Raw genomic sequence first — 22,820 nt, 5'->3', positions numbered from 1 at the left:
CTCCATATGGGATAGAGTTGAAAGGCGTTGAGAAAGACCTCGTTAAAATCGGCTAAGCTAGGTATTCATAATAAGTAGATCATTGGCCATTTCATTGCATACTGAACAGCTTGGGCTGCCTCCTGGTAAAAACTGAACATAATACAAATAATCTAGGTATAAAACAAATAATCTAGGTACATAATATACCTAGTTACCTATCTGGAATATATTATCATAGATACTTACTTAGGTATATTTTGAAAACTTATACCAATCCAATCTGTAACCGTTACAGTAAATGTTATATACCTATATCCTTCACAAAATTAAGTAGTAAGTAGGTACTTACCTAAAAATTAATTATTCCTCCGCAGATTTTGTTAACCTGAGAAACAAATCAATTATCTTACTAGAGGACTTAATTTCAATTTTACTGTTTTACTATTTACTTAAGTACTTACTTATTATGTTTCCACGGTACTTTTTAAAAACCTAACTAAATCCACGCCGATGAAGTCGCGGGCACCTAATCTAGTTACTAGTAGGCAGGTTTATTATAAAACACATTCACATGAATAGGTAAGTCAAAGCTCACGCTACATCCACAATCATCAGCGGCAAAGAAATTGCCAAGCAAAAAATTTTATGGTAACTAACTAACCATTTACAGTTCACATTCACACACAGGAGCGAAGACTGTCAATTTCCTACAAATCGAGGAATTTTCCATGACTGGCAACACTATTGACCGGCCATCGGCATCGGAAGATGCAGCAAGCTATAGAAACTCGACTTCGTGCGAACCGCGTAGATGCTTTCAGTGTGAACACATGTTCTGGTTCCTCCTTCACCATTATACCCCAAGGCATCGTGAAGATCCGCACCCGTACATGGTTGAAATTCCATGGACAAGTATGCCGTCTATATCTTGCTGGTTCTTCTCGGTAGGATCGGCATTCCGAAGCAGTGGTAGATGCTTTTGACGATTCAAAAGAACTTGTAAAAGTCTAATTGAATAAAAATATTTAGAATTTTTTGAATTTTGAATATACGCGTCTACTTGTGCATCAAGCCTGCCAAAATTATGGAATTACCGCTGACTGGTGGCATATATTTTGGTCTTCTATCGTGGTCGGTGTCGAAAGGTGATGAGATTAGAGACGACACTATAATGGCATAGATCTGCAAGAAAGAACATTATATCTGTTTTTTTTATGTCCGCTCTTCACTCGGCGTGAAACAACAGTGTGGATGGATATGTTATTTTGCGGCGTTCATATGGGATGTTTCACGGACTTTGTGATTCGCACGCAAGTGAAGAGCGGGCATTAGTAGCATTAGTGTGCGAAGTACGCTCGTGCCCCTCGATCTGGACACGCAATAAGCAGTCCCTGGTTGTACAGTGTACCAGAAACCTTAAAGAAAAACAAAATCCATACTTATTACTTATTTACTTATATACTTATAATATTGTAAATGCGAAAGTGTGTCTGTCTGTCTGTGTCTGTCTGCTACAAAGAATTCCCACGGGATTCTTAAAGGCTCATCCGTTTATCCGATTTTTATGGAGTTTGGTACAGAGGTAGTTTGCGTCCCGGAAATTGACATAGGTACTCGTAACTTTTTATCTCGGAAAAGCAAAGAGTTCCCACGGGATTTTAAAAAACCTAAATCCACGCGGACGAAGTCGCGGGCATCATCTAGTTAGTATATAAAATCGTTCACCATCGATTAGTTTAGAGTTTCATGACCTGATGTGGTAACATAGAAGTCGTAACACATACCTACGTCTATCTGATAAGTATAACACTACCCATATTTCACTCCCCATATTTTACTACCCATATTATAAATGCCAAAGTGTGTTTGTTTGTTGCTTTATATGTTTGTTGGTTTATGGGTTGGTCCTTCAATCACGACGCAACGGAGCAATGGATCGACGTCATTTTTTGCATGGATATAAGTAGGTGCTTAATTAGCGGCCTGGAGAATGACAAGCTACTTTTTATCCCGAAAATTAAAGAGTTCCAACGCAATTTTAAAAACCTAAATCCACGCGGACAAAATCGCACGCATCAGCTATTACTGATACGAGATACTTTAGTTAGCTAGTTTATGACTCGTATAGGTAACTCAGCGGATAGGTACACCGACAGATATGGCAAAATATTATTATAAATGCGAAAGCGCGTCTGTCTGTCAGTCTGTCTGCAAACTTTTCACAGCCCAACAGCTTAACCGATTTTAATGAAAATTAGTAGGTACATAGTTAGTTTACACCCGGATGGACATTTGAATTTTCATCCCGAAAAATCAAAGTATTCCCACGGGATTCTTAAAGGTCCATCTTTAACCGATTTACCTACATGAAATTTGCTAAAAAAGTAAGTAGCTTGCATCCCGGAGATTGACACAGACAACTTTTATCCCGGAAAATCAAAGAGTTGCCATGCGACAAAAACCTGAATCGCGGACGAAGTCGCGGGCATCATCTAGTTACCTATAAGGGCTCCTGGTTGACTAAGGAACCCTAAAAATTTAGGTTTTATTAAGTTAAATCTATCGAACCGGCTATGGCTTAGGTAGTATCTATTTTTGTCAATGCGCCCACGCACTACAAGGTGGTTTCATCGCGCTGTTATCATAATTATGTGCAATTGTTATAGATAAAAATATGTAAACATAGTGAAATAATAGGTGCGTATAAATAATAGCTCCCTACATCTGTTTAAATAAATATCTAATCACAATTATTGAGATGTTGTTCTGTATGAGGTATGTTTGAACAAGGTTTTACGCAGAACGAAAACAAGTGTAAAATTGTTTTTTTTTTGTAGCATTATTAATGCTATTGTTTAAAGTTACAATGCATGATTGTCGGTGTTTATATTCTCGACTGAGTTTGGTGAGCAGGTATGATATAAGCAGGTGATTTTTGACAATACGTTTCTTATTAATTTTTCGTCACACTGCAATGGTAGCGCGCAGACTTTTGTTAGTTAGATAGAGCAGTCAGTCAGTCAGGACAAGTTTTTTTATGTGTATAAAATATAACAATTTTGTAAATTTAAGATATTATAATACGAACAAAAAATAACTTACTATTTTGTGAAAAATGTGTTAAAACGCCTGATATTTTTTTCAGAGCACAAGTGCAATAGCGCAAATTGCTAAGCCGCGATGTCAAACGTTTGGAATCTCTAGGGCAAATCAAAATAAAGGAAAAATTCTAAAATCGTTAATTTGTTGTAATATAACATTTTATTCTTTTTATTATGAGTGCCAATGAGCTACTCAAATTGGGATGATGCTTAATATGTCTACAATAAATTATTTATTAGTCCTTAAATAGGGGGACTTTTGAAATTCGTAAAATCCACATCCGAAGTTAGTTTTAAGTTTGCTAACTGTTTAAAACTATCGATTTAACTAAAAAAGTACGTGCAATTATGTCAAATGTCTTTGACGTCACATTTGTGAATTTCATACAAGCTCCTTTACTAAGCGAGCGTTTTGACGTTTGATAAAAAGTCACTGATTTGACTTGTAATCATCATCCCTATTGTACTACAATCTAGCCTAATTTATAACTAGTATTCATTAATACAGTTCTATTGTTTATTATAATATTGTTTTCGTTTATTAACCCCCGACCCAAAAAGAGGGGTATTATAAGTTTGACGAGTGTATCTGTGTATCTGTCTGTGGCATAGTAGCTCCTAAACTAATAAACCGATTTTAATTTAGTTTTTTTTTGGTTGAAAGGTGGTATGGTCAAGAGTGTTCTTAGCTATAATCCAAGAAAATCGGTTAAGCCGATTGAAAGTTATCAGCTCTTTTCCTTTCTAGTTACTGTAACCTTCACTTGTTGGGGGTGTTATGAATTTTTTATTTACACTTGTATTATCTTCATTATCGTATTATTGATTTTGTACAACTTTTTGTGTTTTGAGACGTGATTAATAAATAATTTTAAATTCGAAATTCAAATTTTATTTTAACCTAAGCTTATGAAGTATTATCTTATATTACCTACCTACAAAAAAATGGTCCATTGACGCATCTTAGACTTGGGGTGTTCCCACCCCGATTGCCATCTCGACCTTTCGCGTACCTACTCATGCAATGGGTAATATTTTTTTTTCTTTTTTACAAAAAAAAAGAATATTATTCATGCTATTGATTACTAATTTTCCCCTTTTCCCTCCAATTAAGCGTTAAGCTTATGCTAGGAGTAGGTACGACAATTAGTGCAATGGGTGGTGTTTGAACCGCCGACCTTTCCACTATAAATACTCTAAGTATTCCCGTTCCACTATAAATATATCATAATAATATAAAAGTATACCTAAGTATCTACCGAAATACCTAAGTAGGTTCTACCTAGGTACATATTTCGTGAATTAATTTTATCAGTTTCTGATATTTGTTCTATAAGTAAATAATTCTTACCGTAAATATTCAAAATGACTCTGAACCATCTACCTACATCTTTTTTTTGCAAACAAAACCTTTGAATGAGTTTTTGCCACCTACTAGGAAGGACAATAGATAAGTTATTGATAGATTATAGCAATTTTGGACAATGAGTTGCAACGTATTTGCAATATGTTTTCAAATTGTAGGTATATTAACGATTATAGAGATACGTTAAAATAATCGTTAGAGATACTCACTATATTCAAACAATGTAAATAATGTAAGGTACAATTTCTTTATCATCATCAGCAACTCTTGAACCTACCAGCCCGGCTAGCATGGGCAGTAGATAAAATTATATCCACTGATTTGTATGACATCAATGGATATAATCGGGGGATATAACTTTTATCTACTGCCCATGCTAGCCGGGCAGGTGAGATTGCAGTCAAGGGCTAACTTGTATCAGAATTAAAAAAAACCCGGCTAAGTGGGAGTCAGACTCGCGCACTGAGGGTTTCGTGCTCGGGTATTCCAACATTTTGCACGATAAATCAAAAACTATCATACATAAAAATAAATAAAAATCTGTTTTAGACTTTACACGTAAAGCGATTTCATATGGTTCCCCACTTGGTATAATTATCTTACTTTGAAAATTGAAACACATTTTAATTTTTTTAAATGATGTACCTAACCACAAATTTGCGGTTTTCAGATTTATTCCTTTACTTGTGCTATAAGACCTACCTACCTGTCAAATTTCATGATTCTAGGTCAACGGGAAGTACCCTATAGGTTTTCTTGACAGACACGACACGACAGACGGTTAGACGGAGAGACAGACAACAAAGTGATCTTATAAGGGTTCCGTTTTTCCTTTTGAGGTACGGAACACTAAAAAAATACTTATTCCCTTTAGTGTATGAGGGTTTATAAGATTACGAGGTCACGAGTGTCGCCCAAATATTTTCCAAGAGCAAGCAAAGATTTGTCTCAATTCCTCCAATGTTTGAAGAGGTCGCCAAATATCGTTAGGTCGTTCTTTGCTCGTAAACTGACCCTCGCTCGCCTTGACTGACCCTTAATTAAGTTTCATTGTAATTTATTGCAAAGGGTACCTATCCACGTAAGGTATGGCAAATGCCAAGTTTTTACCGAAAGAAGTAAGACGAAAAAAAACCGGCCAAATGTGAGTCAGACTCGCATTTGGTACTCAGGTATTTTTCCAACATTTTGCACGATAACTCAAAAACTATTATGTGTATTATTATGTTATTAAAATAATTTTTTTTTTAAATTTTAAGTGTTTAAGGTTACTGAAGTCGGTTTTTCTTTTTTTTTTGTATTAAAATATGTTATGTCTGGTTAAAAACCTACTAAGTATTTACTAAGCGACTACACTGATCGCGAGCAATTTACTTTTATCCATTGAGCAGTTCCATTGTCTCACCGTAAATATTCATGAGATCTTCACTAATTTGAAATGGGACCTCTGAAGTATAACCTAGCAAACAAAAAAGAATCATCAAAATCACACTTAATATTATAAAGGAGAAAGTTTGTATGTGTGTGTGTGTGTGTGTGTGTGTGTGTGTGTGTGTGTGTGTGTGTATGTTTGTTACTCCTTCACGCAAAAACTACTGGACGGATTGGGCTGAAATTTAGAATGGAGATAGATTATACCCTGGATTAGCACATAGGCTACTTTTTATCCCGGAAAATCAAAGAGTTCCCATGGGAATTTTAAAAAACCTACATCCACGCGAACGAAGTCGCGGGTGTCAGCTAGTCGGTTCATAAATGGTGGAGTAATCGTGTAGCAATCATACCAAAAAAACATACAGTCGAATTGAGAACCTCCTCCTTTTTTAAAGTCAGTTAAAAACACTGGTTCATTAGAGTTTATTTTTTGTTAGCACCCAATTGGATCATTAAAGGAATCTTTAACGACTCAGCACCTGACACCCGCGCAAACAAACGAGACATCTCAATCCAACATCTGTCGTCAGTCTGTCTTGCCCTAATCAATTTTGAGTCTATTGTAAACTTACGACATCTCTTAAAGAAAAGGGAAGTCAATTAATATATTAAAACCTTTAAAACTAGCTGCCCGCCCCAATTTCGCTTGGGGAATTTCTGAAATTCCATTCTAGTGGTCTACGTAATAGAAAAAACAATGCAAAATTCTTTTTGACTGACTGACTATTATTATTAGGCCGCGATTACACCTGTACCTTTTACTCACGCAAGTACTCGTAGCTTACGCAATCAACTGACAACAACTTTATTAAGAGACTTATAAAAGTGTTTAGGTACATTAGTAAGTTTTTCGTAAGTTAATCATGTAAACTACTTACGTGGGTAAAACTTAAAGGTGTAATTGCGGCCTTATGAATAAAAGTATACCTAAAAAGAAAACTGTTTTTTTTTTTAATTATTATATTGAAGGCATATTACATAGACCTCAATAATATGAAAGGATTAAAAAAAATAACGAGAGTTTAGAAGTCGTGGGAGGAAGCTTCTGATTTAACCAGTGAAGATAAACTTTATAATAGCAAGTTTATCTGCAATCGATATAACTTAGTCGTCTACAACCATTCTAAAACAGATTAGTTAAGAGGGCTCCTCCGTCACTCGTTTCATACAATCGTAGTTCCAATTTCATTTGAATATTAAGAAACCAAAGTCCATGAATTGGATTTATTTTGCAGACATATTCTAGAAACTAATACCTATGTCTGTGGTTTTCCAGATTTCTGTTAAAATATTCGGTTTCAAAGTTACGCGGTCTTAAAAAATTTCATACAAATCTTTGAGCCCCTGTAATTTTAAAACTACAAAAATCTAAAACACCACAGACACAGAGTTATTAGTTTCTAGAATATGTTTGCAAAATTTCATGGACTTTGGTTGCTTAATATTCAAATGAAATTGGAACTGGCTCTCTCCGTCACTCGTTTCCACTCGTTTCATACAATCGTAGTTCCAATTTCATTTGAATACTAAGCAACCAAAGTCCATGAAATTTTGCACATATATTCTAGAAACTAATATCTATGTCTGTGGTTTTCCAGATTTCTGTTAAAATATTCGGTTTCAAAGTTACGCGATCTTAAAATTTTCATACAAATCTTTGAGGCCCTGTAATTTTAAAACTACATATTTTTAGAAAAATCTAAAACACCACAGACACAGATATTAGTTTCTAAAATATGTCTGCAAAATTTCATGGACTTTGGTTGCTTAACATTCAAATGAATGGAAACTTGGCGTAACATAAATTAGTAAGATAGTAGGTAGATACGTTGAATGGCAAATTGAGGCATTATGTTGTTAGTATGACTTTTATTAGAACTCCGAAACAAGTTAGCCCTTGACTACTGGACTTGCTGCTGGTCTCACCTGATGGTAAGTGATAATGCAGTCTAAGATGGAAGCGGGCTAACTTGGAAGGGATATTTATATCTAGGTACTTTCTATTCTCAGCTCCGAAATGAAACAGAAATTTTTAATAACATTTTAGCCCGACTGAGGGTATAACCCGGGACCTCATGGTCAGTTAGTCACTGAACATTACCAAGTTACGGGCCAGGTGATGCGATCGAAGTCTGTTTTAAAAACTAGTGCTATTATTAAACGTCTTAAGGAATAGGGTTGTCACCCTTGCGTTACGTCATCCTGTCTTGTGATCACAAACCAAGACGGCGCGTGCGTTACATATGCCACGACATAAAATAGAAATTGAACTCTATGCAAATACAAATAAGGTGAAAAATAACTTTGTTTCGAAGTTACAGTAAACCCGTTGGCGCATTATGGAAATAAGTAACTTCCGCTCGTGTGTCCAGCACGCGCCAGGGCGTGCACTATGCACGTGTACGCATCTGGAGTGACCGTTGCGTTTGAAATTGTTCTAACGTTCGATTTTCGAATTTTTTAACGGTCGTAAAAATCGGTCTCCGACAAAACTCTGAGAAGTTCGAGGTGCCTGCGATGAATCCCTTTACCCCCGATTATGAGGCCAACGTCTTAACAACTGGGCTATCATCACCTCAACTTCGAGAAGCTACCTTTATGGATCGAAGCCTGGACCCCCAAATAGAAGGTCTAGCTTTGTTACTTAGGGCCCTATAGCTTTCATCTACGTAGGTACCTACTAGCAGATGCCCGCGACTTCGTTCCCGTGGATATAGGTTTTTAAAAATCCCGTGGGAACTCATTGATTTTCCGGGTTAAAAAGTAGCCTAAGTGTTAATCCAGAGTATAATCTACCTCCATTTCAAATTCCAGACAAATCCGTGCAGTAGTTTTTGCGTGAAAGAGTAACGAATATCCATCCATATAGGTATACAAACTTTCGCGTTTATTATTAAATAAAGTAGGATAGTTTTATTTTTCAACTCAGAACTATTTTGTAGTGGAGATAGGTAACTTTTCACTCGTGACTAGATGACTCACTACCCGCCACCGAAGCCTTCCACCAGCCATGGCCCACTAGGTTGTCATTGCTTGAAGATCATAATTTTATCAACATTTATTTTAGTCACAGCTTTACAATAAGTATCTAGAAATGAATCATGAATGGATTGATTAGTTAATAGCTAGTGGTATTCGGTACGGTTGTGGAATAGAGATGGGCATTAAATCATTTTCCTTTGGTGAAAATATTTTATTTGTTCGCAGCACAGTGATTTTTCATGGATTTTTCAGTTTTCGCATTTATAATAAGGAACTACGGTCAAGATCCTGTAATAGCCCTGATATTTCACAGATAGTTATTTCACGGAAGTAATTTTTCAATTTTTAATAGTCTCGCTCGCACACTTTTTAGCTATAAAGTTATAATACATACCTATTAGGTGCGTACCGCACATTAGCTTCTTAGCTCGGATTCAGAATACATACCTTATAGTGCAGTTCAGGTCAATGACCAAGCACAAGCAAAATTTAAAAAATAAAATGGGATTAAAGTGAAATACCTACCTTTCAAACATTTATTGAAAGACTTCGCATCGTGATTTTTCACATACTACTTTAAGCAAGTGTTACATAATATAAAAATGCTTTTCATGTGATTTTTCAGATCCTACCTGTAAAATGGCCCATCTCTACAATGGAATGGCTAGGCATTAGATACTAAAATTCCAACACTATGCCTCCCCCAATATGTGTAGCACACATTAATCCTAATTTCAACCTGTTGCATCTAATGCCAATTCGCTACAATAGCATTTAATATATTAAAAGCGGTAATAGTCTAGTGGTTAAGACTTTGGCTTCCTATTCAGAGGTCTGAGGTTTGATCCCAGGCTTTCATTAACTTATTAAGTATTTGTATATTTGTTTCCTTAAAATATACATAATACGAAAAGATTTAAAGATTTTCCTCCGAAAATAAGAACTAAAATCGTACTTTTGACTTGACATTTGACACAAAGTTAATACGGCGCATGAGAACTCATTGTTTACGCATTATGTATAGTTTTATTTTTATCCCACAAATTATTCGTAGGGGAGATACCTACCTACTTGAGCAACACCTGATTTCTGTTAAACTTTCAACTCGGGACTAGATGACTCACTACTCGCTACCGAAGCCTTCCACAAGAGTCCAGACTCCAGACCATAACTCAATTAAGAAAAATTTTTTTTCTACGATACAACCATGATACAATTGGAATCGAACCAGGGAACTTTGGATTACAAGACGCACAGCTGCGTCGAAAAGACCGTCGAAACACCTCAATATGACCGTTAAAAATAAGCCACCGTGCATTACTTCCTAACACAGGGACGGACTCCAAAATATTTTTTACTAGAATAAAATATTATGGCCGAAAAAGATAAAGTCGCGGGGTCCAAGGTCCACCAATCTAGGGCCCGACCTCTAATTTATTTTCGGAGCTATGGGCGCTTTAAGCATTAAGTATCACTTGCTTCAACGGTGACGGAAAACAACGTGAGGAAACATGCATGCCTTAAATTTTCCATAATGTTTTCAAAGGTCTGTGAAATTTGCCAATCCGCACTTGGTCAGCGTGATAATGAACTATGGCCAAACCCTGCGCATTCTGAAAGGAGATTCGTGCTCAGTAGTGAGCCGGCGATGGGTTGATGATTCTTACCACTTTCATCTTAGACCATGCATAATAATTCATCACCCAGCAATACAAGGAGAATATAGCAGTCAATCTCACTCTGAGAGAGAGACCATTGCCTAATAGTGGTCTGCGCGGCGGCGCGAATGCGTTTATAACGTAGTCGTAATGTGATGATGCCCGCGACTCCGTCAGCGCGAATTTAATTTTTTTTTAAATTTCAAGGGAACCTCTAGATTTTTCGGGATAAAAAGTAGTCTATGCCTATCTCCAGGATGCAAGCTATCTCTGTATCAAGTAGATGCCGACTTTGTTCACCTGAATTTAGGTTTTTAAAAATCCCGTGGGATATTGGGGGGATGATTTTCTGGAACAAAAAGTAGCGTGTCTGTACCCAGGATACTAACTCTGCACCAAACGTCATTACCATGGAACTACTAACAGAGCGAATTACTACGAGACAGAGTCGAAGAGCCAGCTAAATAGTTTACTGTGAGAAGATATTAATTAAGCAAACAAAAATGTTGATGAATCTTATTAATTTATTTATTTATTGAATAAGCCTCAATAGCTCAACGGTTAAAGGAGCGGACAGAAGTCTGAAAGGCAGTGGTTCAAATCCCATCCGTTGCACTATTGTCGTACTTACTCCTAGCACAAGCTTTGCGCTTTATGCGGGAAAGAGGAATAGAATAGAATAGATTTCTATTCAAATTGACTTTCACAAGTGCTTCTGAATCGTCAAATAATTTACCTTTCGGAATGCCGTTCCTACCTAGGAGAACCAGCAAGGAACTCGGTGGTTGCTCTTTTCAATTCTTCAATATACAATAATATTCCATACTATACAAGCAATTGTAGTCCCGCGCATTGCGGGAACGAGTCAAATCCATACTTTTTTATCATTTACATAATCTTCGATTGTGTAATAAGCTTTTATAATTTTAATAAGCCAGGAGCATTCTTTTAATGGATTTTTTTATATTAGTATTAAATTATTATATTTTTGAATATTAGTCATGTACATGGCAAACATTCTTTGAAAAAATTTAAATCCGTCCCTGTTCCCATTGTCGCCTTTCATACGTATTCGAACAACAGTAGAGCTCGCGAAGAAAGCGTGCCCTTCAAAACATATATTTTTTACACCCTTACCTGGTCTAATAAATCGTCGCCCTAAGTTTATCTACATAAAGGCGATTTTACAATAACAATAAATATGTACGTGTGTATTTAAAATTGACTACAATCTAGACATGTAACCGTCGCCTCTTTTAATACTCGTACGGTATTGTTAAAATTTTTATGTTAAATAGCGTAATTATGTTAAATAATTACATATTATAGAAAACACGCTATTAAAAAAAAATTTAATAGCGTGTTTTCCATAATATGTAATTAGTATTATATATATATATATATATGTATCTAAGTTGACGGAAATGAGAGGAAAAAATGCTCACTCGGCTAACATTTTAATAGCCTTACTAATAAACAAACATTGTACAGCTCTTGGAGTTTTAGGGATAAAAAGTAGCCTATATCGATATATGGGATGCAAGCTATCTTTGTACCAAATGATGGCATCTTCATTCGTGTGGAATCAGATTTTTTAAACATCCCGTGGGAACTCTATGATTTTCTGGAACAAATAGAACCGACGTATGACCATCCCATCAAGAAATCTCAAATTTTGTCAAAATCGGTTTAACGGTAGCCGTGGAAAGCTAGACAGACAAACATACTTTCGCATTTGTAATATTAGTATGGATTATTATCAAACGGCCACTAAAAAGCACCAACCGTTATCACAATTCAAACCCAACGAAGGGGATCGAAGGGACCCGTGTAACGTCTTTTGGCCCCAAGACGTCGCCCGTCGAGTTCCTTGCCGACCGCCGAATGCGCGGGCCGAGCCCCGATCTCCCGCCAAAATTAATAAGCCTGAGTTTAAAAAAAAAACAATTTTTTTTAATAATTTTTTATGTAGGAATTCAATTTAAGGGTTAACAGGAATAGGTGCTGTGCAATAGTGAAATGTGTAACGTGTGATCTGATTAGGTGCTTTAATGTGTAGTTTAGTGTTAACCGATGTTTTCAAGACGTTATCTATTTTTTTTATTACGGGTGAGTTTTAATTTTTAGTTTGCTTACTTATTTAATACACTATTATTTGAGAACCTATTACTTGAGAAGTTATTCCTACTCGGGGATTTATAAAGTCACCAGCTGACGCCCGCGGCTTCGTCCGCGTGGATTTAGGTTTTTTTGAAATCCCGTGGGAACTCTTTGGTTTGTCGGGATAAAAAGTAGTCTATGTGCTAATCCAGGATATTATCTATCTCCATTCCGAATTTCAGCCAAATCCGTCCAGTGGTTATTGCGTGAAGGAGTAACAAACATACACACACACACACACACACACACACACACACACACACACACACACATACACACATACAAACTTTCGCCTTTATAATATTAGTGTGATACAAAAAATTGATAGTTGGGTTCCGTTCCATCGTACAAGATATTTTAACGTTTTTATGTGCAAACTGAAAATAATGACAAACGCGCCATCTATGTATATGTGATTTAGTAAATTAATTTTTCGTGAACTTATTTTTTTTTGTGATGTAACCACTAATTCACGGTTTTGGATTTTTTATAGATTCAACGGGTTATTTATGGAGTCAACGGGTAGTACCCTATAGGTTTTCTTGACAGACACGACAGACGGACCGACAGACAGACAGACAACAAAGTGATCCTATAAGGGTTCCGTTTTTCCTTTTGAGTTACGGAACCCTAAAAATTTGCTGTTATAGGTAATTAGGTACGACTTAGTATTACAGCTGTTCCTACATGTGTACCTACTAGCAGGTAGGTAGATAGGTACTCCGACTACTGAAAGCAGACAAACACTTCCATCAAAAATTGAACCTTAATAGCATGCGTTAAGGCACAAATTTTAAAAGCTAATAAATTTAGATATCGGTGATAAGACCTTGAAAATTTTACATAACAAAATCACCCAACGCGCCTTAAACAAGTTTTCACTTCAAAAATATTTAAGTACGAAAAGAAACCTCTAACCAAATACCTCCAGATCTGTGGTCATAAACGAATGTCGACCTCCCCGGCACAGTAGAGAGACCTGTGGTCTTATAAGGGGGAGATCCTGGGATCAATTCCCGGCCTGGGCAATTGGGGAATTTGTATTTTCCAAATTGTCTCGGGTCTGGTCTGGTAGGAGACTTAGGCCGTGGTTTATTACCACCCTACCGACGATAGATTTATGCCATAGCCCTCCTAAGTAAGTCCCATCTTTGATTGCATCATCACTTACCATCAGGTGAGATCGCATCGCAGTCAAGGTCTAACTTGTATAAATAAATAAATAAAATAAATGTGGGGATGCTGCATAGAAACTGATACGGAGTATGGGGTGGTTGGGATGGGACTAAACTGCCATACCTACCCTTTTCAGTGAGCGGTGGTACCCACTTATAGTTAAGACGTCAGTCTCCTATTCGGGTATCCAGGGGTTCCAACCTCGCACGCACCTCTAACTTTTGAGAGTTAGAGGTGCGTGCAGAGAGGTAGAGCACTTTCTTTAACGGTGAAGGAAAACAGCGTGAGGAAATCTGCATACCTAAGAGTTCTCCATAACTTGACCAGCGTGGAATGGTCAAAACCTCATTTTGAGAGGAGACCAGTTTCAGAAGGGGACTGACAATGGGATAGTGATGATGATGATGACAAGTTGGACTACTTCCATCTTAGACTCATCACCATTCTTTACCTAGCAATAGGTGAGATCACAGTAAAGGTATTTTGCTCTACAAAAAATACCGTATAATTTCATACAGAACAATCTCGCTGCCCCGACTGCATCCCCGATGCGGGTCAATAAACTTATCCGCGATGCGAAAAACTCTCATTGCGTGCGAAATAAATAAAAATACCTACATTAACACGTATTACGGCCGCTACGTCACGCGGCCTGACGTCATAATTGGCTCGGAACAACCTTGCCCCAATAATTGGGGCGGGCGGCGAACGAAAAAACGCGTTATTTTTAAACGTTAAACGAAATAAAAGAGTAATGAGTTATTGATTCGTCCCGGGGTTAATGGTCGGCGTAATAACGTTATGGAATGCAGTGTCAAGGCCGCGGGTACAGATTAATGGATGTTTTAATTCGTATTTATGAATAACGAGTGGTTGTCTCAGATCCCACTCATGCACCAAGCCTTTGATACCACTTCTGATACAGACTTCAAAGTTCAAGCGACAGTCTGCGTTCATAACTTTTTTTTTTAAATACATAAAAAATTGTTTTAGAATGTACAGGTAAAGCCTTTTCATATGATACATTACTTGGTATAGTTACCTTACTTTGAAAATTTAAACACATTTTTAAATTTTTTTGATGATGTAATCGATGACAAATTCTCGGTTTTCAAATTTATTCCTGTATCTGTGCTATAAGACCTACCTACCTGCCAAATTTCATGATTCTAGGACAACGAGAAGTACCCTATAGGTTTTCTTGACAGACACGACGGTCGGACGAACGGACAGACAGACAGACAGACACACAGACAGACAGACAGACAACAAAGTGATCCTATATGGGTTCCGTTTTTCTTTTTGAGGTACAGAGCCCTAAAAATCAAGAAGTTCTTTCGGGATTTAAAAAAACCAAATCCACGTGAACGTAGTCGTGGGCATCGGCTAGTTTGTTGTAAAAGTGTTACAGATATCTTAACACTAAATCGAACCGATAAACAATGCGATTTCAAGTTCCAATGGCAATTAACACAATCGCAGCCGGACAGTGGCTGACCACAAGGAGCAGTCTAATTGCGGAGATTTATTGCGAGGGATGTGTTAGCCGAATAGAAAGTTGGCTATAAATTAGACAACCCTAGCTCTAGCCACCGACAATGTCTGACTGGATGATGTTATGTAAGGGTCAGCGCATACTGAGCAGCAAAACGCTCTAGCAGTTTTCGTTAATAAATAATAAGTCAGCTATAAATTAGACAACCCTAGCCCAACCATTTAGCCACCGACATTGCCTGAATTGACGATATTATGTAAGGATCAGCGCATACTGAGCTGCAAAGTACTCGAACAGTTTTCGCTGATAAAATAGACAAAATTGGCTATTAATTAGAGATCTAGCCCAAGCCACCGTCTGCGTCTGCCTAGATGATGTTATGTAAGGGTCAGCGCATACTGAGCAGCAAAATACTCAAGCAGTTTTTATTGATTTTATAATGAACTAAATCGCAACTAAAATAAAGTTCAAAATAGCGTACAAGAGATAATTCCTCGTGGATTTTGTAAACACCACGTACATAGGAGTGTGTGCTGAAAGAGAAGTTTCCCTAGCGCGCTCCCCAGCGCTGTTCATACAAACGTAGTTTAGTTCTTGTTCGATCATTCAATCAATCAGACTCGGTCGGTCAGTAGTTTTACGACAAATGCGCCCTTCGATTTGATACAATTTACAAAAAGTTAATCATTTTCTAATTTGCCCCAAAAGTGAACCCCATATACAAAATTATACGTTAAGTACTTACCGTCCATATTTGACTCACAGAAATTCATATGTGTAAGTAGGTAGCTTTCAAGTTTAAACTTATCGATTTAGTAGATTCTGAGCAAATTGGTTGACTTGTAAAAAAGTATGTGATTTGACCAAAACAATAAATTATTTAAGCCAAATCACACACCCTCAATTTTAAAATCATAACAACATACTATTATTTGGAAAATCATTACATTCGGCCATCGGACACTGTGTCGCCCCCTGGCACACGCAATCATAAGTTGTAATTTTACCTAAATCATGACATTTGTGACAGACGGGCAAACAGACAGACACACGAGCGATCCTACAAGGCTTCTGTTTTTCATTTGGACGTACGGAACCCTAAAAATAACCCAAAGTAGGGAGCAAACGCTAGTTAATCAATACACCGCCTCCGATTAAAGTCCACAACTTTTTAAGACCCCTCATTACTATTTTCGCTTTCAACAAACCGATTTGGAAGGCAGAGCAAAAGGAAAAAGCCGCAATCCTTTCTGAGTTCTTTGTAAACTTATTTCGTTACAAAGTGGACTTGCAATACTTATTTTGGGGATTATTACCCCTTTTATTCGCTTTTCCTTTGTCTTCCCTCCTTCACGTCTAGTGTTGAAATCGTTATAGGCGCGCTCTTTATGAAAGAAATAATAAGCGGAAAGTTACCTACTAACCTATTTTATTTTAATTAAGAACTTTAATAATTTAGAAGTACGTGAGTAAAACTTCCTTAGGGCGCGACTTGAAGCTTAGTTTTAGGGTTCCGTACTTCAAAAGGAAAAAGGAACCCTTAGGCATCGTCCTAATACGACGCGATTACTCGATCATCAAGCGAGCATGCGATGCGACCATCGCGTGCTCATACGGGATCGCGCGAATACCAATTAAGACGCCTACTCGAGATCAGGTTTGATCGCACATTCGTACGAGTAAAACTGATGATGATTCGCGATGATCGTGCATTCGCGTTGTATAAGGACAACACGTCCTATTGGATCATTTTATTGTCTGTCAAGAAAATCTACCCATAGGGTACTTAGGGTGCCAGGTAGGTAAGTATTATAGCACAAATAAAGGATTAGGTACTAGTCATTTATAGCTTCCAGTGTTTCACATAAAAGTATATAAATATTTTATACGATGGTAGTTGGTACGGAACCCTTCGTGTGCGAGTCCGACTCGCACGTAACCAGGGTTTTTTTTTTAATCAAATGACCGTTTTTGGCTTTAATTATTCTGACTTTTGAGCTATTAATAAAAATGATTCGCTGATGTTTAATTGCATCCTTATGAATTTGAATGATTTCAGCACAGAACAATCTTATTTTTATTCCTTTGTGCCTACTTAAGTACTGTAATCCCGTTAACTTCTTCGTATACGATACTTTTATCGTCAGCTATTTAAAATAAAACGAGTGATAAAAAAACTTGGATTCGTTTTCATGCCAACAGTGGTCGCATAGATGTCATAAACGGACTTTAGATTCATCCCAACATTATAAGAGCACAATGCTTCGTAAACCGTCACATCAAAAAGGACATAGCACGATTCTAAAACAAAATACGCGAGACTTTGACGACTGTTGATCAAAAAACATCGTAACAACCGCTTTTATTTCATTTAACATTCAACTTTGCGGAGCAGCGCTTAGGTTTAGATTTGAGAATCACTCATCATAAGTTAATATCTTAGTCACGGATTGACAATAAAAGTTTTTATCTATCGGTGACATTCAAATATTACTGGACGTCGAATCAAAATGTATCTTGTGTGATTGCAATAGAGTTGAATTTTATCTGGATAGAGCCGGTGTCCCAATAAAAGTCCCATATTCAAAGTTGTTGGAAACGCGAAAACATTAAAGGTGCGTCAATAAAAAAGAAGTTAGCTCCTTACGTAACGCGCCGTTACAAGGTGAGAATATGGGCCCAAAGGTGGTGATTTATTTTGTTTTTACGCATTATGTCTAAGCCATTTTAAAAAGGTTTTGTACACTGCTACAAACAGGTTTTGTATAGCTTGAACCGTTAGAAATTTTATTTTAGTAGGTACCTATTATTTAAACAACTTGGTAAGTAAGTTTGAACTACCAACTCGGAGGAAGGAAGGCAGATAAGTAATTGTAAAATCTAGTTTATTTCTATGGGATAGACAATAATCACTACCCATATTATAAATGTGAAAGTGTGTTTACTTGTTTGTTTTTTTGGTTTGTCCTTCAATCACGGAGCAACGGATTGACATGATTTTTGCATGGAAATATGTAGGTATGTAGTTAAAGACCTGAAGAGTAATATGCCTATGGCTGTTTTTTATCCCAGAAAATCAAGGAGTCTCTACGAGATTTTCCAAAAACCTGAATCCTCGCGGACAAAGTCGCGGGCATTATTAAGTTTTATTATATTACTAGTTTGGCATCATTGAATAGTATACCAACAAAAAAGCACACTTTCGCATTCATAAATAAGTATTTAATATAAATAAATAAAAGTATAGGTATTTAGCTCAAAAAAATCACAATAAAGTATAAAAAAAATACAATTGATGTTAATACAACAAAATAATCACTAAACTTAAAACTAGGAACTGCACAATATTTTGTGTGTGAGCGAGCTAAAAGGGCTAATAATATGGATAGTGATTTCAGCAAAATGTCGATATACCGACTCTCACAAGCTTTCTTGGCAGTCATGCTAGAGATAATCTTACATTTACATTGTAAAAAGTGCCCAGAAGCTTTCAGAAGTGTCACTACACGTTATATGGTGCTCATCTCGCAAAACCAATCTGGATCGAGTTAAGGAGAAATCGACGGCAGGTTTACGACGGCACTTTCGTGTTAAAATTACAAGGGGTGCCACTTTACGATTTTGCGCGCTTTTTGTGTCTTTACGCGCTGTTTTGATACTCCAGTTAACGACATATGATTAGATATCACACTTCACACTAATATTATAAAGGCGGAAGTTTGTGTGTATGTTTGTTACTCCTTTACGCAAAAACTACAGGACGGATTTGGCTGAAATTTGGAATGCAGATAGATTATATCCTGGATTAGTTCATAGGCTACTTTTTATATCGCAAAATCAAAGAACTTCCACGGGATTTTTAAAAAATTACATCCACGCGAATAAAGTCGCGGGCATCAGCTAGTGTTTAATAAGCTTTTATCGCAACTTCATTCGCACTAATTTTGGTGTTTACCCCAAGGGTGCCATCGGGACCCTATTACTAAGCCGCCGCTGTTTGTCCGCTTGTTTGTCTGTCTGTCAGCGGGTTGTATCTCGTGAACCGTAATAGGTAGAGAGATGAAATTTTCACAGAATCTGTATTTGTACTGCCGCTTAACAAGAAATAATAAAAAAAATCAAAATGGCCGTCATGAAAATTAAAAAAAAATTAAAGCGTTATTTAAGTATGTACGATGGTGCGGAACCCTTCGTACGTGAGTCCAATGTGAGCAGTTGACTGATTTTTAGGGTTCAGCACCTAAAGGAAAAAGGATTTTTTATAGGATCACTTTGTTGCCTGTCTGTCTGTCCGTCTGTCCGTCCGTTGTATGTGTCAAGAACGTTCTGCACACTATAGATGAGTACATACAACAAAACAAAATATATTATGTACAACCGAATTGTGACGTAAGGTAACATTTGAAACAACAGACTTGAAAATGTATTATAAAGGTGAATAGTTAGGCACCCATTAGAATAGGACGTTAAAATTAAGTATATTGACGTCAATAATTATTATCTTTGTTTAAAATCAAAGGCAGTTCCAGCCAAGAACCAATTGAATTGTTTTTTACTGTAAGTACTGATTTTAATAAAATTTAAAAGGTTTTCTACAAATAAATCGCTAAGTGAATCTGCTCTTGGCTCAAAACGATTTTTCCACCAAGGAGTAGGTGCCAGCAAGAAACTCGGCAGTTGCTCTTTCAATACACTGTTTTTATAATAATAGCTACATAACTCTAGCCACATATCTAGTACCTACCTATAATATCAACAATCTATTTATTCTGTGCCTTTATGAGTCACCATCCACAGATTTCCTGTAAACGAAAATAAATAATCATCTCACAGGCGCACTACGTAGGTACCAACTATGAAAACGATTGAAACTTTTTAAGTCTATTTATTATCGATATATCGATATTTATCGATTGACTTATTAAGTCTATTTAAAAATATTTTTGAATTAATGGATTTTATCTGTGGATATTTAAGATGACTTGCACAAGGACAGTAGGTACTTTTTTTATTCAGATACCTACTAGTTAGCCCTTGACTTCTACTCCTGCTACTCCTACTAGCTAACCTAACTACTTTAACTTTTGGCAAGAGCATAATGCGGTTGCCTAAATAAACAAATAATTGCATTAAAAATTTAACCAAGCACGTTAGTTTAAGCACCTACCCCTCAAGTACCTACAAGGGAACTATGAGCATGGGGAAGTAGGGAATGCTCATCCAGTGGTTTCGTCTATCTGTGTTTTGTCGGGCTCCCTGGCGCAGTGGCAAGCGTTGTGATCTTATTAGTGCGATGCCCCGGGTTAGAATTTTATAATTTCTAGATTTCTGGTCTGTTCTGCTAGGAGGCTTCGGCCATGGCTAGTTACCACTCTACTGGTAATGACGTACTGCCAAGCGATTTAGCGTTCCGGTACGATGTCGTGTAGAAACGAAAGGAGTATGGGTTTAATGAAGACTGCCACACCCCTTCCAGGTTAGCCCGCTTTCATCTTAGACTGCATCATTACTTACCAGCAGGTGAGATTGTATTCAAGGGCTAACTTGTATCTGAATAAAAAAACAGTGCCAGAGCATACTACTTACAGAGCATACTAGCAAACCTACTTACGTAGCGACCAGCAGAGGCGAAGAAAATTAAGAGAGTGCAAACTGCAGAAGTGGTATCCTTAGGCGACGGTGACGGTTACAGAGACGCGGTGACGAGAGACAATTTTTAGGGTTACGTACCCAAAGGGTAAGAACCGAGCCCTATTAATATACTCTGCTGTGCCTGTCTGTATGTCCGTCTGTCTGTCTGGATATCCGTCTGTTTGTCCGAAAGCATGTCACAGGTCTTTAGCTCGTGACTAAATGAGTTACAAACCTGAAATTTAGGTATTTAATGTAGAATGTTGACCCAAAACCAAAAATTTAATCAAAAATTCAATGAAATTATTTTTGAGGTAGAAGTCTACCCCGTACATGAAAAAGGAGTCGAAAAAAAATATTTTTTTTTACCTTAGCATGTGGGGTATCATTGTTGAGATCTTATTAAGTAGAGTACGAATATATTTTAATTCATTTTTATCTTAAAAAATAAGAAAATTTCAAAATTGTCAGTTTTAGATCATTTTTGTGACGGGGGCTATCTCAAAAACTAAACTGTTAGAAATATGAAATTTCAGTATATTATGTACCATAATATTATACTGTATTTACACAACAAGGATTGAAAACAACGATTTATAAAATAGTTTTTAAACTGTGACAAAAACAAACGAACAGTTTTTGGGTTTTTCTTTCACGGTTTACTGCAAACCGGAAAAAAAACTAAAGCTCTACTACGAACTCTAGCTCGGAAAAGAAATAATATTTCATACACTCAAAATGATACATGATGATGATGTAGGGTTCCGTACATAATTCATAATTATGTACGGAACCCTAAAAGAGCGAGACCCGGCTCGCACTTGACCGGTTTTCATTTTTTTTTTTTTTTTTTTTCATTTAGATAGGGATTCCCCGGAATTCGAGCGCATATCGTGCGATAAGATTTAAGAAGCTTCACTTTAAAAAGTGTTTGGTATCTAATACTGTGAAAGTAACATGAATCACATCTATCTAGAATTCTAGACTATGTATTCGTAAGCGATGTATTTTAAAATGTTAACTTTATTATTTATTTTCGTTTAAGTAGTAGGTTATAGGTATGGTAGTTTATAACACAGCCGCTTACTTTGACTTCTAAAATCACATTGTATAGTTTGAAAAGTAAATCATCATCATCATCATTTCATCGCGAGCCCACTACTTAGCATGGATCTTCTTTCAGAATGATAGCCGAAACAGTGGCCTGCAGCTCATAGAGATATAAAAGTAGAGCCTACCCTAGTTGTAATAAATCAACACTTATTTTCCATTATGACCTGCCAGAAAATAAGTTCCTTAATGCTTACCCTGGCTTTAAACCCTATGCACGTCACTGACCCTAAATCACCAAGCCTGGCCAAGTGCAGATTGGCTGATTGGAGTGCGGAGTTCACACATCTTTGAGAACATTACGGAGAACTCTCCGACAGGTCTTAACGGACAGATAGATAGACAGATAAACAACCAAGTGATCCTATAAGGTTTCCTTTTTTCTCTGGAGATACGGAACCCTAAAAACAACTTAAAATTAATTTAAAATCCTAATTGGGAAAATAAGTCCTAGCAGTAATAATGTTTGGATAGTTTGTGTAACACCAAAGAATTAGATTCAGGTGTTAAATAAAATGTATGCATGTTCTTACTTACTACTAATAAATTTATACTTACGGTAAAAAAAGGTTTAATTAATATTGCAATATTATCGCAAGCTTAATGGGTAACTTATTCCAATAAGAATATCAATGAGAAGCACATTTCAAGACTCCTAGCGCCATCTATTATAATGAGGTTGATTATAATATTACAATAAATTAAAATTAAAACGATTACTTACT

The 22,820-nt window shown here is 36.7% G+C and overlaps 1 long non-coding RNA gene across 1 annotated transcript; it reads left to right on the top strand.

Moving 5' to 3' along the window:
* The first annotated feature begins 3,380 nt into the window (after window positions 1-3,380).
* On the top strand, window positions 3,381-22,564 carry LOC123875180. The gene is made up of 3 exons (XR_006798093.1): window positions 3,381-3,546; window positions 10,486-10,492; window positions 22,553-22,564. It is a non-coding gene; the product is annotated as an uncharacterized LOC123875180 (long non-coding RNA).
* Window positions 22,565-22,820: the final 256 nt, after the last annotated feature.

This window comes from Maniola jurtina, chromosome 19, assembly GCF_905333055.1.
Source record: "Maniola jurtina chromosome 19, ilManJurt1.1, whole genome shotgun sequence".
NCBI classification, from domain to species: Eukaryota; Metazoa; Arthropoda; class Insecta; order Lepidoptera; family Nymphalidae; genus Maniola; species Maniola jurtina.
The sequence above is the reverse complement of the archived record's forward strand: the minus strand, read 5'-3'. Positions and strand labels throughout refer to the sequence as shown.